We start from the raw sequence: 12,809 nt of genomic DNA, 5'->3' as shown, positions 1-12,809 counted from the left end.
GTGTACATGAGGGCTGCAGTCCTATATACACTTAACCTGAGAGTAAACTCCACTCAGTGGGGCTTACTTCTGAGTAGATTTCTCTGTCCGTCTTATTAAAACAGGACTTCTATGGGAACTATCAAACAAAAGGTGTTTTTTTTTTGTATCTTTAACCTTCATTGAATTTGGTGGGACTTGGATTTCAGATAGGGAATGCTCAATAATGTTTACAACCTGCATATGACTACTGGATGTGTGCAAAAGAGCACATAGCAGTTTGCCAAACTCCCATTTCATCAATTTTGTGTGTCTTTTAGATTTCGCCTACTAATACCACTGTTCACATTTCATTGCTATACAGTACAGATAAACCATTCAATTCAGTGGGGCATCGAAATAGATACATAGAGGATTGTTCTCTTGATGTCTTAGTGCGGTCCTTCAGAAACAAGACCTTTTGGGTTCAATGGGACTTAACTCCCAGATAAGTGTGTGATAAAGTATTGCAGCAGCATCAACCTCTTTTAAAGACTGCATGTTTTATTTCTGCATTCTAAACATTTATCAAAGAAGTGATGCTGTGAAATATGTTAGCTCACTGGCAGAACTGAATTCTGTGTATTTGCAGAAATATAAATACCGTACAACAATAACATTCCGTATTCTTGAAAAAATACTTTGTCAGCTACCCTCTAAAATTAAGAATTTGCTGCAATTACATGCATACTCATTTATAACTGAGGGTAATCTACTCTGAGTTTTCTGAAACAATTATTTGCATCATTAACTTTCTAGTGGATTTGTACTGTACTTTGGAAAGTTTTACTGATACAAACTTTAAAGTGAATCATTTTAGGGTTAGAAATTTCCACCTGAAGTGGACCTATGTAACTGTAATTTAATATGTATTTAAATCTAAATTATGTGGTCACATTTTAAGGGTCAGTATGAAACTGGATTGATGGTCTACCCCAAGTTATGAACTGGAAGCAGCAGTCGATTCAAACAATTTATCAGGAATACGGGTGTCAAATCGAGTTTCTGGATTTGCATTTATTTGCAACTGCACATCTTAAAAATTGCATTCTATAGATGTAGTTAGTCATTATAACTTTTACAGATCTGCTTTCGGGGATTAATTATTAAGTAATTGACCCACAGCAATATAGTTTATGCACAACATGAGATTTAATAGGAAGTTGGAAATGCAATCTGTTTAAGCTTATGGAAGTTAACCTTGAAAAAATGGGTGATCAAAAAATGGAATAAGCAACAAAAATGCCTTCAGCTGAGCTGTTGGTGGGTGTTGCTCTGCTTGGAATTTAAGATTTTCCCCTTTCTAGTATGTACATCAGGTTAACTGGGTAATTTCAGATTATTTTATAGCCTTGCCTTCCAAGGAATTATTGTTATCATCCCAGATGCAGGTGTATTTTAGATGAAGCAAGGTTGTGAGTCAGGTTTTTATTCAAACTCTTTTAAGAAATCCTTTTTTCCTTTTGTGCAGAGTTTGATCTTTCCTTTTAGAGTGTAAAATACCAGTGCGCCAATCCTAAACAGGTCAGTGAGAGTGATTTTCAAGCAGACATGTTTCGGATTGTGTTATAAATAACAATTGATTTAATTAGAAATCTATCGGGAAAGCAGTAAACTGGATTCCTATTCCAATCACAAGTACTTGTATTTTTATGATAGAAAAGATGATGCATCACTTAAAAGAGATAATGCAGTATTTTTTGTAAATTAAAAAATAAAGAGTAGGAGAAATATGTGGACTAGAGGCCTCAGTATTTCTGATTCTATAGTAGAAGATTAATAAGATTAGCTGTACTGTTGGACAGTTGCCCTTTTCAATCCAAGCATTTGATACAATTCTTTTGTGCCAAATCAAACGAAAATAAAATAGGTCAATTAACTAGTACCATAGCTGTTCCTAATCTGACTGTACAGTAAAGGATGGATTCAACTGGATTAAAAATTTGGTTCGGTTTGATTTGTGATTGATTAACTGATCAATTTTCAAAACTGATGGGGAACAGAATCATTTTTTTGATATAATATAGTCAAATTGTGATACTCAGTTTCTGTTCACTTGTCATAATTAGTTTATATGGATCTAAGGTAACAATTCTAAATGCATACTCTAGGGATTAGACCCCATTATTTCTGAGTAAACACGCATTGAATTGTGCAGTGCTGGAAATCACTCATTAGTGACGTGATCCAGCCCAAAATGAAACATATTTAAAACTTTCTGTTTTTATGAGGAATTTTTAGGAACCTACTTAAGCATTTAAGTATGGGCTTAGGTGTGTGAAGATGGAATGTACATCAATTTTTAAAATATACAGTGCAATGTGAATATAAAATATAAATTCTCCAGTTATTGTACAAGTGAATTGGGGTTTTTTGGTAACTGGATTACATACAAATTGTTGTCCTCTTTAGTTTATTATTAGAAACCAGGCAATATAGTAAGGTCTGTGTCAACACTGGGTTCCTCAAAAGTTGTACTGGTACACTTAAAAAAATGCAGTTTACAGACTTGAAACCTCAACTAAATGGTACATCTGAAAATGACATATATTTTGTAGTTACTTTCATACTGTTTTCAGTCAAGTCTTTAATAGAACAACAAACAAAGTGTTGGGATTGTTTTCCATGTCCTGATTATAATGAAATCACTGTACAGACCTGGATTACACATCCACAAAAGTTGTAGATCACCTTCCAGCTAAAGACTTTTAGAAGTTCATTCCCATGCATGTTTATTCAGCTGTAAGTCCAATGAATACAATGGCCAGGTTTACACATAATGCTAAACCATAGTTTATTAAACCATGGCTTATTAAACCATGGCTTAAGTGTTATGCATGAACCCAACCCTGCAGTTTAATTATAGTTTTATTAAGTATGGTTATAGGTCACACATAAAACAAGGCTTGCAGTGGGCTTATAAAACTTGGTTAAGATTAACCATGGCCTAGTGTTAATGTGTGAACCCAGACCACCTCCTTAATATTGATTAAGGAGCCATCATCACCCAAAAGCTACAAAGATGCAAGTGAAAAGTGACTCTTCCTGGCTTGTGTTTTCTTTAAAGGGGGATGTTGCAATAAACCAAGGTTTACGTGATCATTTGACATATGCCTAAATATGTAACTATGGTTTGTTAAAAATGACTAACGTTAAAACATGGGCTAGCCTCATGTGCAAACCAGGTGATAGAGACTTACTCCCTAGGAATCAAGCTTGGAACTGCATTCTCATTGAAACCAGTGTAAGAAGTAACAAGAAACTTAGAAATTATTCTTGGCAATCACCACCATCTTTTGCGGGATCCAAGCCTGTAGTATACTTCAGGTGCTTCATATCTCTATTCTCCCTTTTTTATATACCATGGAAACATTGGTGCTTGAATGCGTATACACTTTGTATTTTAGAACTGCAGTGAGTTTACAGTGTAGATCAATAAATACTCACCTTTGAAATGGGCACATTATTCCAAGGAGTTCAGTATTTCTGCAAGTTTTGGGCTCAGCCCAGAAAAAGTTAGATACACATTCCAGCAAATCTGGGTGGCTGACTTCTAAGGCCTTCTAAATGTTGAGACTCAACTTCCATCAGCCCCTGCCACCATGGCCGATGGTTGGAAATGATGGAAGTTCTACTCAAGCAAAGTCTGAAGGGCCAAAAGTTACCCACTCCCTTCTTACTGGAAAGTTAAGTCCCACTTAATGTAATGATACTTATTTCTAAGTAAATACTGATAGGATAAGGCTGCCAAGTGGTATTGATTTCAGTAGTACTGGGGGTGTCTAACTTTGTTGGAACAAAAAGGGGCCTATACATATATTTTCTGCTTGCTTTTATGCAATTGAAATTCAGATCTCCTAGCTGTCTTTTCTTGCTTCAAGGTAGGAAATGCAACCAACATCATTGGATATAGAACTGCTAGCTTCAGGGGAACAATTCAATTCTCAATTTGGCACACAGCAAAGGAAAGATGATAAAGAATTGAGCTATAGGATGAAGCTGGCAGTGAGAACTGCCAATCCATCAATATGAGCAATATGGATTGATAATATGAAATGTAATTCATTCCAAAGGGAACCCTGTTTCTGGTGTGACATTGCCAAAGACAAGCAGGCCTCTAAATGATTCTCTTATGTTGCTTTCATACTAGTAATCACCACAATATCAGCACCAGTAAATCCAGTATTTATTGGAATGATTCCTAAAATTGAATTAGGAGTGAAATCAATGTTTTGTGAAACCCTCAACTAAACAAGGCCTTTTGTCTCTGCACCCCATCTTTCTCTCTGCTTGCTAATCCACTACTTTTTAGTTGAGTAATATGCCTGAACAAGTAGCAAGGATTCAGAATAGTTATTTATAAAACACTTAATAACTGGAGGATAACGTGTGTGCATAAGGGAGGGGGAGAAAGAAAGGGAATATCTTTGCACAATAAGTCTTGGATAACTCTTTATTTGTAACTTTTATTTATTAGAGGAGAAAAACATTTAAAAGGTAAAGTATATTTTGAAAATTCTATAAAGAGTTAAAGTGATTTACTTAACGTTGAGTGAGCGCTGAGGGTGATGTAAATAATCTAAAAGCTTCTTGTATAACAGTAGCACAGGTGATTAAGTGCTTTTACTGAAGGCAGTAGATAATTTTTCCCCCATGATACATTCTATAAGGAAACTATAGAGTTCTGTGTTTGTGTTATATGGGATACTTTCAATTTATATGTTCTGCCTCATAAGGATTCACTTGTTGGTATTCCATCATTTCCTTTTGTTAAAGCACAATTTCCATTAGTCTCTTGAAATATTTCATTCTGCACATTTGATATTTCTGCTGTTAACAAGGTATACTTTTACGAAGCAAGATTAGCTTCAGGGGTGGCTCACAATATATTCTTCTCTACGTTGCTTAAAAACAAAGGATCAACATCATCTGTCATACTTCCAAGATTTAATTGCAATGTTAGAAGCCTCTACAAATGCATGCATAATCATGGCCATATTTCTTGCCTTTGAATTAGCATATTTATATGTGATATTTGAAAGGTTTGTGCTTAAATCAGTCTTTGATGGGAGACCCTGTTACCTACAACGAATACTATATGGTTTGAATCCAGATGGGTAAGCTAGTTTTATTTTGATCCATTGGAATCATTGGGAAAAGTTAGCAATAACTTAAGTTGCATTGATTTCAGTGGGAACTAAATGGAACAAACCTGGTCTGGATCTAACTCAATTTCTGTTCCATTTGATTATCTGCACTAACAACATTCATAGATGCAGTGCATATATAGAGATTTGAGAGATGCTCAAATGTGTTTTTTATGTGATGTCTAATAATGCCTGTGGGGTTCATTGTAGCCCAAATCACTTAAATGTGCCTCACTCCATTCTGGATTGCAATAAAAATAATTCTAGAAGGCATCAGTAGATCCCTTATCTACTGTGTAGACATAATGTCCACACATTATGTTCTAGTGTTCACTGGAAACAGTGTCCACATGATAAATTCTGCTTCTAATTTCTTATTGTTATCACCAGAGCCGGCCCACCCATGAGGCGAGGCAAGGTGACCGCCTCAGGCAGCAGCCCAGGACCAGACGATCCTCATGTCAATTTTTACTTCTGCCTTGTTCCTGATGTAGATCTTCCCTCACTCCTTCTTCCCTGGCAGAAAGAGGGGCACTTTTTCGGGGGGGGGTCCACCTCAGGTGTCAAAATGTCTTGGGTCGGCCTTGGTTACCACACGAGTGGTAATCCTAAGGAAATGGGAAGGAAGCAGAAATCTTACTATACATTGTGGCCACCAATATGGGGGTCAATTGCCATGCCAAGTTGGCTTTCGTCCGTCAGTGTCCAGTGTTTTGAACATAAACACTTGTTGAAACAAAGGCATGGAAAAGGGCACCAAGATTATTGGTGAGTAAAACCATTAAGTGTAAAAGATGTGGCGGAGGGGACAACTTGGAGTCATCTTGCAATCCACATTGCCACAATATTGTGGCCTGCATCACACTATCATGCCCCCTTTCCCTCTTTTGGAAACTCCACATTGTGGTTTAGCACAGAAGATCCATCCGCTCTTATCAGTATTTTCAAGGTCTTCTCTACATGGAAACCCTGTTCTTGCCTCCTTGAACACAAGGAAGGGGCTGCCATGTTTGGAGCAAGAAGATGAAGGAGAGAAGCGCAGGAAAGTGGCAATTAGAGGCTCAAATAAGTAGATTGTATCCAATTCTAGTCAAATTGAAGAGCAGGTCCATTGAAAGACCTAACTTAGGTTCAGTAATTTCAATGGGTCTAGTTGAAGGGATGCAGGTGGTGCTGTGGGTTAAACCACAGAGCCTAGGACTTGCCAATCAGAAGGTCGGCGGTTCGAATCCCTGCGACGGGGTGAGCTCCCGTTGCTCATTCCCTGCTCCTGCCAACCTAGCAGTTCGAAAGTGCGTCAAAGTGCAAGTAGATTAATAGGTACCGCTCCAGCAGGAAGGTAAACGCCATTTCCATGCACTGCTCTGGTTCGCCAGAAATGACTTAGTCATGCTGGCCACATGACCCGGAAGCTGTACACCGGCTCCCTTGGCCAGTAAAGCGAGATGAGTGCTGCAACCCCAGAGTCGGTCACGACTGGACCTAATGGTCAGGGATCCCTTTACCTTTTACTCTTAAGTTGAACTAGCGCTTGATAAAAGTATTTTGACATGGACACAAGTTCACCTTTGGACAACTAGGTAAGTAAGGTAAAGGGACCCCTAACCATTAGGTCTAGTTGTGGCTGACTCTGGGGTTGCGGCACTCATCTCGCTTTATTGGCCAAGGGAGCTGGCGTACAGCTTCCGGGTCATGTGGCCAGCATGACTAAGCCACTTCTGGCTAACCAGAGCAGCGCACGGAAACACAGTTTACCTTCCCGCTGGAGCGGTACCTATTTATCTACTTGCACTTTGACGTGCTTTCAAACTGCTAGGTTGGCAGAAGCAGGGAACCAGGAGCTCACCCCTTCGCAGGGATTTGAACCGCCGACCACCTGATCAGCAAGCCCTAGGCTCTGTGGTTTAACCCACAGCGCCACCCGTGTCCCTGCAGGGAGGTTAGACACTGTCTTATCCCACACTTTGCAGGTCATTTTCCTGTCTCTTTCCTTATTGCAAAAAGTCCAGTCCTTTGGGGAAGCGAGTTTGTTGTGCAAGACTTCCTAATCAGCTATAATTGTGCAACATTAATTTGCCAGTATGTGACTGAATTGTGCCTTAAAATAGCAACAGTCTGGAAGGTCCTTTACTGGTCTACAGCATTACTTGGCCAGGGAAGGCCTGAAGGGTGAATCTGCTGTTATTTGTTCCTGTTTTATCACCTTCCCATCAACTAGGCCTATTTAATGTTTAACCTAGTGTGAAAAGTGGTGCCATTACAAAGGTACAGGAGGCAATTTTCTTCACCGATTACTGTGTGTGTGTTCCGAATTTGCTCCTAACTCTTGTAAAATATTATCCAAATTGACCTATTCTGACTGATCTGAAAGGTGGTAACCTTTCCCGTTATAGTCGTGAATAAAACAAATGTACTAAAATATAAATTCTGAAAACTATTGTATTTCAGAGATAGATTTATAGTATGTCAAATATTCAGCTTATGGGAATGCATGTTTTTTGTATTAAAAATCCAAGTAATATTTTGAAGTTTTGTTTTCCAAAATGATTTTAGGTGCCTCATAGAAGCAAACAGTTCACGCTCCGTAATACTTACTGGCCAGTTTGGGGAAGTACTGTATTTTCCCATATAATGTTGAAACAGTGGTCCAGTGTTTATCACTTGTCTATACTAAGTTTGTGTCTTTCAGGAATGACAAGATTATGTGTTATTTCAAAGAGAAGGTGTCCCCCTACCAATGGCCTAGTACAGGGGTCTGCAACCCGCAGCTCCGGAGCCGCATGTGGCTCTTTTACACCTTTGCTGCGGCTCCGAAGCGGATACTAGCGAGGGGAGGAGGCGCATTGTGCGCCCCGACACTCCCCACTGTGGCGGGCGCTGTACTGGCTGTGACGTCGCATGGGGGCGGTGCGTGCGTTAGTCACGCACCGTCCCGACGTCACCTTCCCACCCGCCTGCCCGCTACATTGTAAGGGGCATGTACGCTGGTCACTGCATTGAAAGGGGGCATGTATGCTGGTCACTGTTTTGAAGGGGAGCAAAGAACACACACACACACACACAAAGTAACATGTTAATTTAACGTTTATTTCTATGAGGAGGAGTAATTCTGAGGGGTCAAACAAAGAAATAATAAAAAAGTGACAAAAAAGTTGTTTTTATAATGATGAGTTTTGTGGCTCCCAGCTTTTTTTTCTTCGGAAACGGGTCCAAGTGGCTCTTTCTGTCTTAAAGGTTGCAGACCCCTGGCCTAGTATTAAGAATGCATTTCTGTTCTATGTGGTGGCTTGCCCTTAATAATGGTTTGATTTCTTCTTCATTCTCACCTTGGAAGCATTATCAGATGCCCTTCATACTATTAATTATCAGAAGTTTATTATTATGAATATTTGTTTCTAGTCTTAGTTTTCCTCAGTTGATATAATTTCTTTGTAAATGTGTGTATTGTTAAACATGAGAATCACACATGTATGTTCACGGCTGAATGTGAAGAGAGAAGAAACGCCATGTTCCATCTGCAGCAGCACAACTGGATGCCTTTATCTCCCCAGCTGCAACAAAACATGTCTCTCCCTTATCGGTCTCTACAGACGCTGCAACCTTCCAGGAGTGACTTCAGCCCCAAAGGCTCACTCCTCTATTATCTCCCAATACTGACAGATGCCAACAATGGGTAGCTAAAGTTGATGACAGATATACAATGTACCAGTGGCAAAAGAGACATTCCTTGTGCGTTAAAGTGTATACTTCAGATAGGCAAATGGAAGCTCAAAATGATTTTCAGAAGATTCCCTTACCAAAAAGAGAGAAATGTATCTCACAGGTGCCAAGAAAAAAAGATTGATTCTTTATTCTTGTAGTATGCCCAATGCATTTCAGCTACAAATGCCTTAGTCAAGGGCTTATATAAAAATATAGCAATGAGACCTTTATTATACAATTACCAAACCACACATTAAAAATTCTCTAAAAACTCAGACTGTGCCAACATGTAATGTAATAAAATTCCTGTACAAATTAAGTATTTAATGGGAAACCTATTTTAAGCCAAAGCCAGCCATGACACAAAAAAAGTAAGACTGTACTTGGTTCCTAACATCTTGCTTTGTTAGGGCAAAATCTCGTCGGAGGGCCACCTCATGTTTGGTACAAACGGTTATTATCTTTTGACAAAGGCATTTGTGAGTGAGCACATTGGCCATATTACAAAAACGAAGAACCCATCGGGTTTTCCTGGCATCTGTGAGATCTATTTCTCTTTTTTGGACGCTATTCTTGGATGCTTCCTGTTTTCAGGATGTTTTCCTCAGAAGATTCCCTTCTGGTCCCCAGACCCCAGCATTGCCTCTCATTCCCTGGAAAGCCACTGTAGCTGCTTTCTTACATGTGTGAAAAAACACAGGCACCAAGTCAGCCCCCCAAAAATGCTGAACTTACTGCTACAGGAAATTAATTAGATTTCCTCCCAAAAAAACTATTCGCTTTCGCCACACCTTTGTTTGGTCTGCAAGTAGATAACAAGGTCCACTGAACAAGTGGATTTTCCCATTCACATTAATGAATTTCTTTGTGTACATACCCATTTGCGCTGATGGAGCTGCCCCATGAATGCGACAAACGTGCTTGAAAATAAGTGAACCCTGTACCCAGGGATGGATTAAGACATTTAGAGGTTCTTAAATACTGAAAAGATTCTGGTGCTCCCCCATATGTAATTCAAAATAAAAACAATACTAAATGGTAACGTTTTCTTTTTCAAAATGGCACAAAACTTGCATGTATGCTGAAATGTATGTGCTCGTAGTGGAACCCTGAAAGGGCTTTTATATAGTGGTAAAGGTAAAGGGACCCCTGACCATTAGGTCCAGTCATGGCCGACTCTGGGATTGCGGCACTCATCTCGCTTTATTGGCCGAGGGAGCCGCCGTTTGTCCGCAGACAGCTCCCGGGTCATGTGGCCAGCATGACTAAGCCACTTCTGGCGAACCAGAGCAGCGCACGGAAACGCCGTTTACCTTCCCGCCAGAGTAGTACCTATTTATCTACTTGCACTTTTTGACATGCTTTCGAACTGCTAGGTTGGCAGGAGCAGGGACCGAGCAACGGGAGCTCACCCCTTCACGGGGATTCGAACTGCCGACCTTCTGATCGGCAAGTCCTAGGCTCTGTGGTTTAACCCACAGCACTACCCGCCTCCCTATATAGTGGTACCTCGGGTTAAAAACTTAATTTGTTCTGGAGGTCCATTCTTAACCTGAAACTGTTCTTACCCTGAGGTACCACTTTAGCTAATGGGGCCTCCCGCTGCTGACGCACAACCCGAGGTACCACTGTGTGTGTGTGTGTATTATTAGTTTTCCAGTAAGAACATCCAATCAACAAATCCATCAAATCATGATCAAATAAAAAATAAAATAAAAAACCAGCCAAATTACAATCCAAATTATTAATTATTGTTTTTTCGGGCTTCCCATACTCTGGACCTCTGAAGTCCAGTATTTTCATTTCTGCCGCCTTCTCCTGAAAGGGCTTTTGAGGCAGCTGCAGCAAGTGAGGACCTGTATTTCAGCAGACAAGTGTCCAAATATAGTGAAGGAGAAGCAGGAATCAGTGCCCTGGGTTCTGCTGGCTTTCAGACATCTAGCTGGGACATATCGCTCAGATGGTTGGACCACGGTACTGATAGTACTGATAGTACCAAAGTTGCAGGTTCAATACCCATCAGGGACTGCTGCAAATTCCTACAATGGGGGAGTTGCATCTTCAGAGTCCCATCCAATTCTATGATTCTACAAATGATATTCAGCATACTAAGTGTGATCTGAATGAGTGCTTCAGAAAGGGACTTAATGGCTAAATGAACCCTTTTTGCATTGAAGCCTGGAGTGCCATATAAACAAAAGCTTCAAAGCAGAGTCCAACATTGAAGTGTCATTCCTCACTTCCTATACTTCGTATGAGACAGGGTCAAAGTGAGAGGATTTTCTTTTATAAAGATAGAGGGTATTATTCACTTTTCAGCTGGTTTGATTAGACCTAAATATGAGCAACGTGCTCCTCTCCTGAGGACTACATATTACAATTAATTTTGGATCATATTGATTGGATTGCAAAAGGCCGTTCCCTCCACTGCAGTGACCAACTTAACTCTTTAGGCTATCTTTTCCCCATCAGCTCTCAAACAGCTCCCTTGCAAAGTGAACCAAACTCAAGCAATTTTTGAAATAATTGTGCTAATTGGGAAACTGCCACTCAATTCTCCCACCAAGATTTCCAAAGTCCAAGCCTAAGCAATTTGTAAAACTCTAGATGCCACCTAATGAGGACCTAAGATTGAATAAACAAGCATTTGAGCCCATCCCAGATCAAAGCATATGGACATAGCAGTCAGCAGAACTGCATTGTAGAGCTATGCAAGTAAAATTGTCTACATATTTTTATTTTATGTAGTCGTAAAGCCAGATGGTAAAAAGGGTTTAAACCTTTATCCCAAGCCCTCACGGTGCATGTGCATTGATGGGGGTCAGGGAATTCTCAACGCCACCCTACATCCTATTTTCAACACAGCCAGAGATCAACTTGTCAGATAGAGTCTTGTTATTTTCTAGGTATGAAAAAGTTCATTTCATCCTAATCCAGGATCTCTGTTTCTTGGAATGGACCTCTGGCTACATCTAAGCACAGTTTCGAATGAATACTGTTTTTGTGAAAAAAGTTGCCCGCTGCCCTGATCTTGTATATGACTTGAAGGACATGACCTATCAGACATGTGAGAAATCTAGTGAAATTGTCATACATATGAATCATGTTTCATTTATTATTATTATTATTATTATTATTATTATTATTATTATTATTATTACTATTACTATTATTATTATGCCACACTGCCTGAATTCAAATCCACCCAACGGACAAGGGACTCATAATCTCCACTGCCATTTAAAAACAACAACAAACCCATTTCAATTCCTGCCTTGATTATTTATCTAATTGATTTATACACCGCCCTTCATCTGAAGAGCCCAGGGCGGTTTACAGTACAAAAACCCATAACATAACAACAAACAGAACAATACTTATTGCCAGTGCTTTTCCTTGGGAGGGGGTGCAGGGGTACACATACCCCTAAACATTTTGTGAATCTTTGCACTTTTGCCCATTTACTGTATTTATTTTTCCCGATTTGAACTATAAAATTGTGATTTTCCTGAGTCAAAACGAGAGTACACCCCTAAACATTTTTTAAAGAAAAAAAGCACTGCTCATAGCCCATGCAATAAAAAACCAGACCCCCACCCCCTGCGGTCAGGCAGAAGGAGGCAATCGCCTCAATCAGTAGATTCTGGGTATCCTGAAAAAGCAGGACATGGTTGCTTTATATTTAAACTTCTGCACCGTGTGCAGCAAAACGTCTCCGGCAGTTTACTATGCTGTAGTATTGTATATTGTGTGTTTCGCGTGATGTCAGTCTGCCCTGTAAAATTTTTAAAAGACAAACTTAAAATGCAGACCATCCCTTTTTTTGCATGCTTAGAAGGTAGAATGTTCAATGTAACAACCTTAAAAGCTGCATGTTTAAAAAATGTTTAGGTTTGGGGGTTTTTTAAATTTTGTGTTCTTTGTGAATTTGCTTATTGTACT

Source organism: Podarcis liolepis (assembly GCF_965112155.1).
Source record: "Podarcis liolepis genome assembly, chromosome: 1".
NCBI classification, from domain to species: domain Eukaryota; kingdom Metazoa; phylum Chordata; class Lepidosauria; order Squamata; family Lacertidae; genus Podarcis; species Podarcis liolepis.
This window is presented reverse-complemented; position numbering follows the sequence as displayed.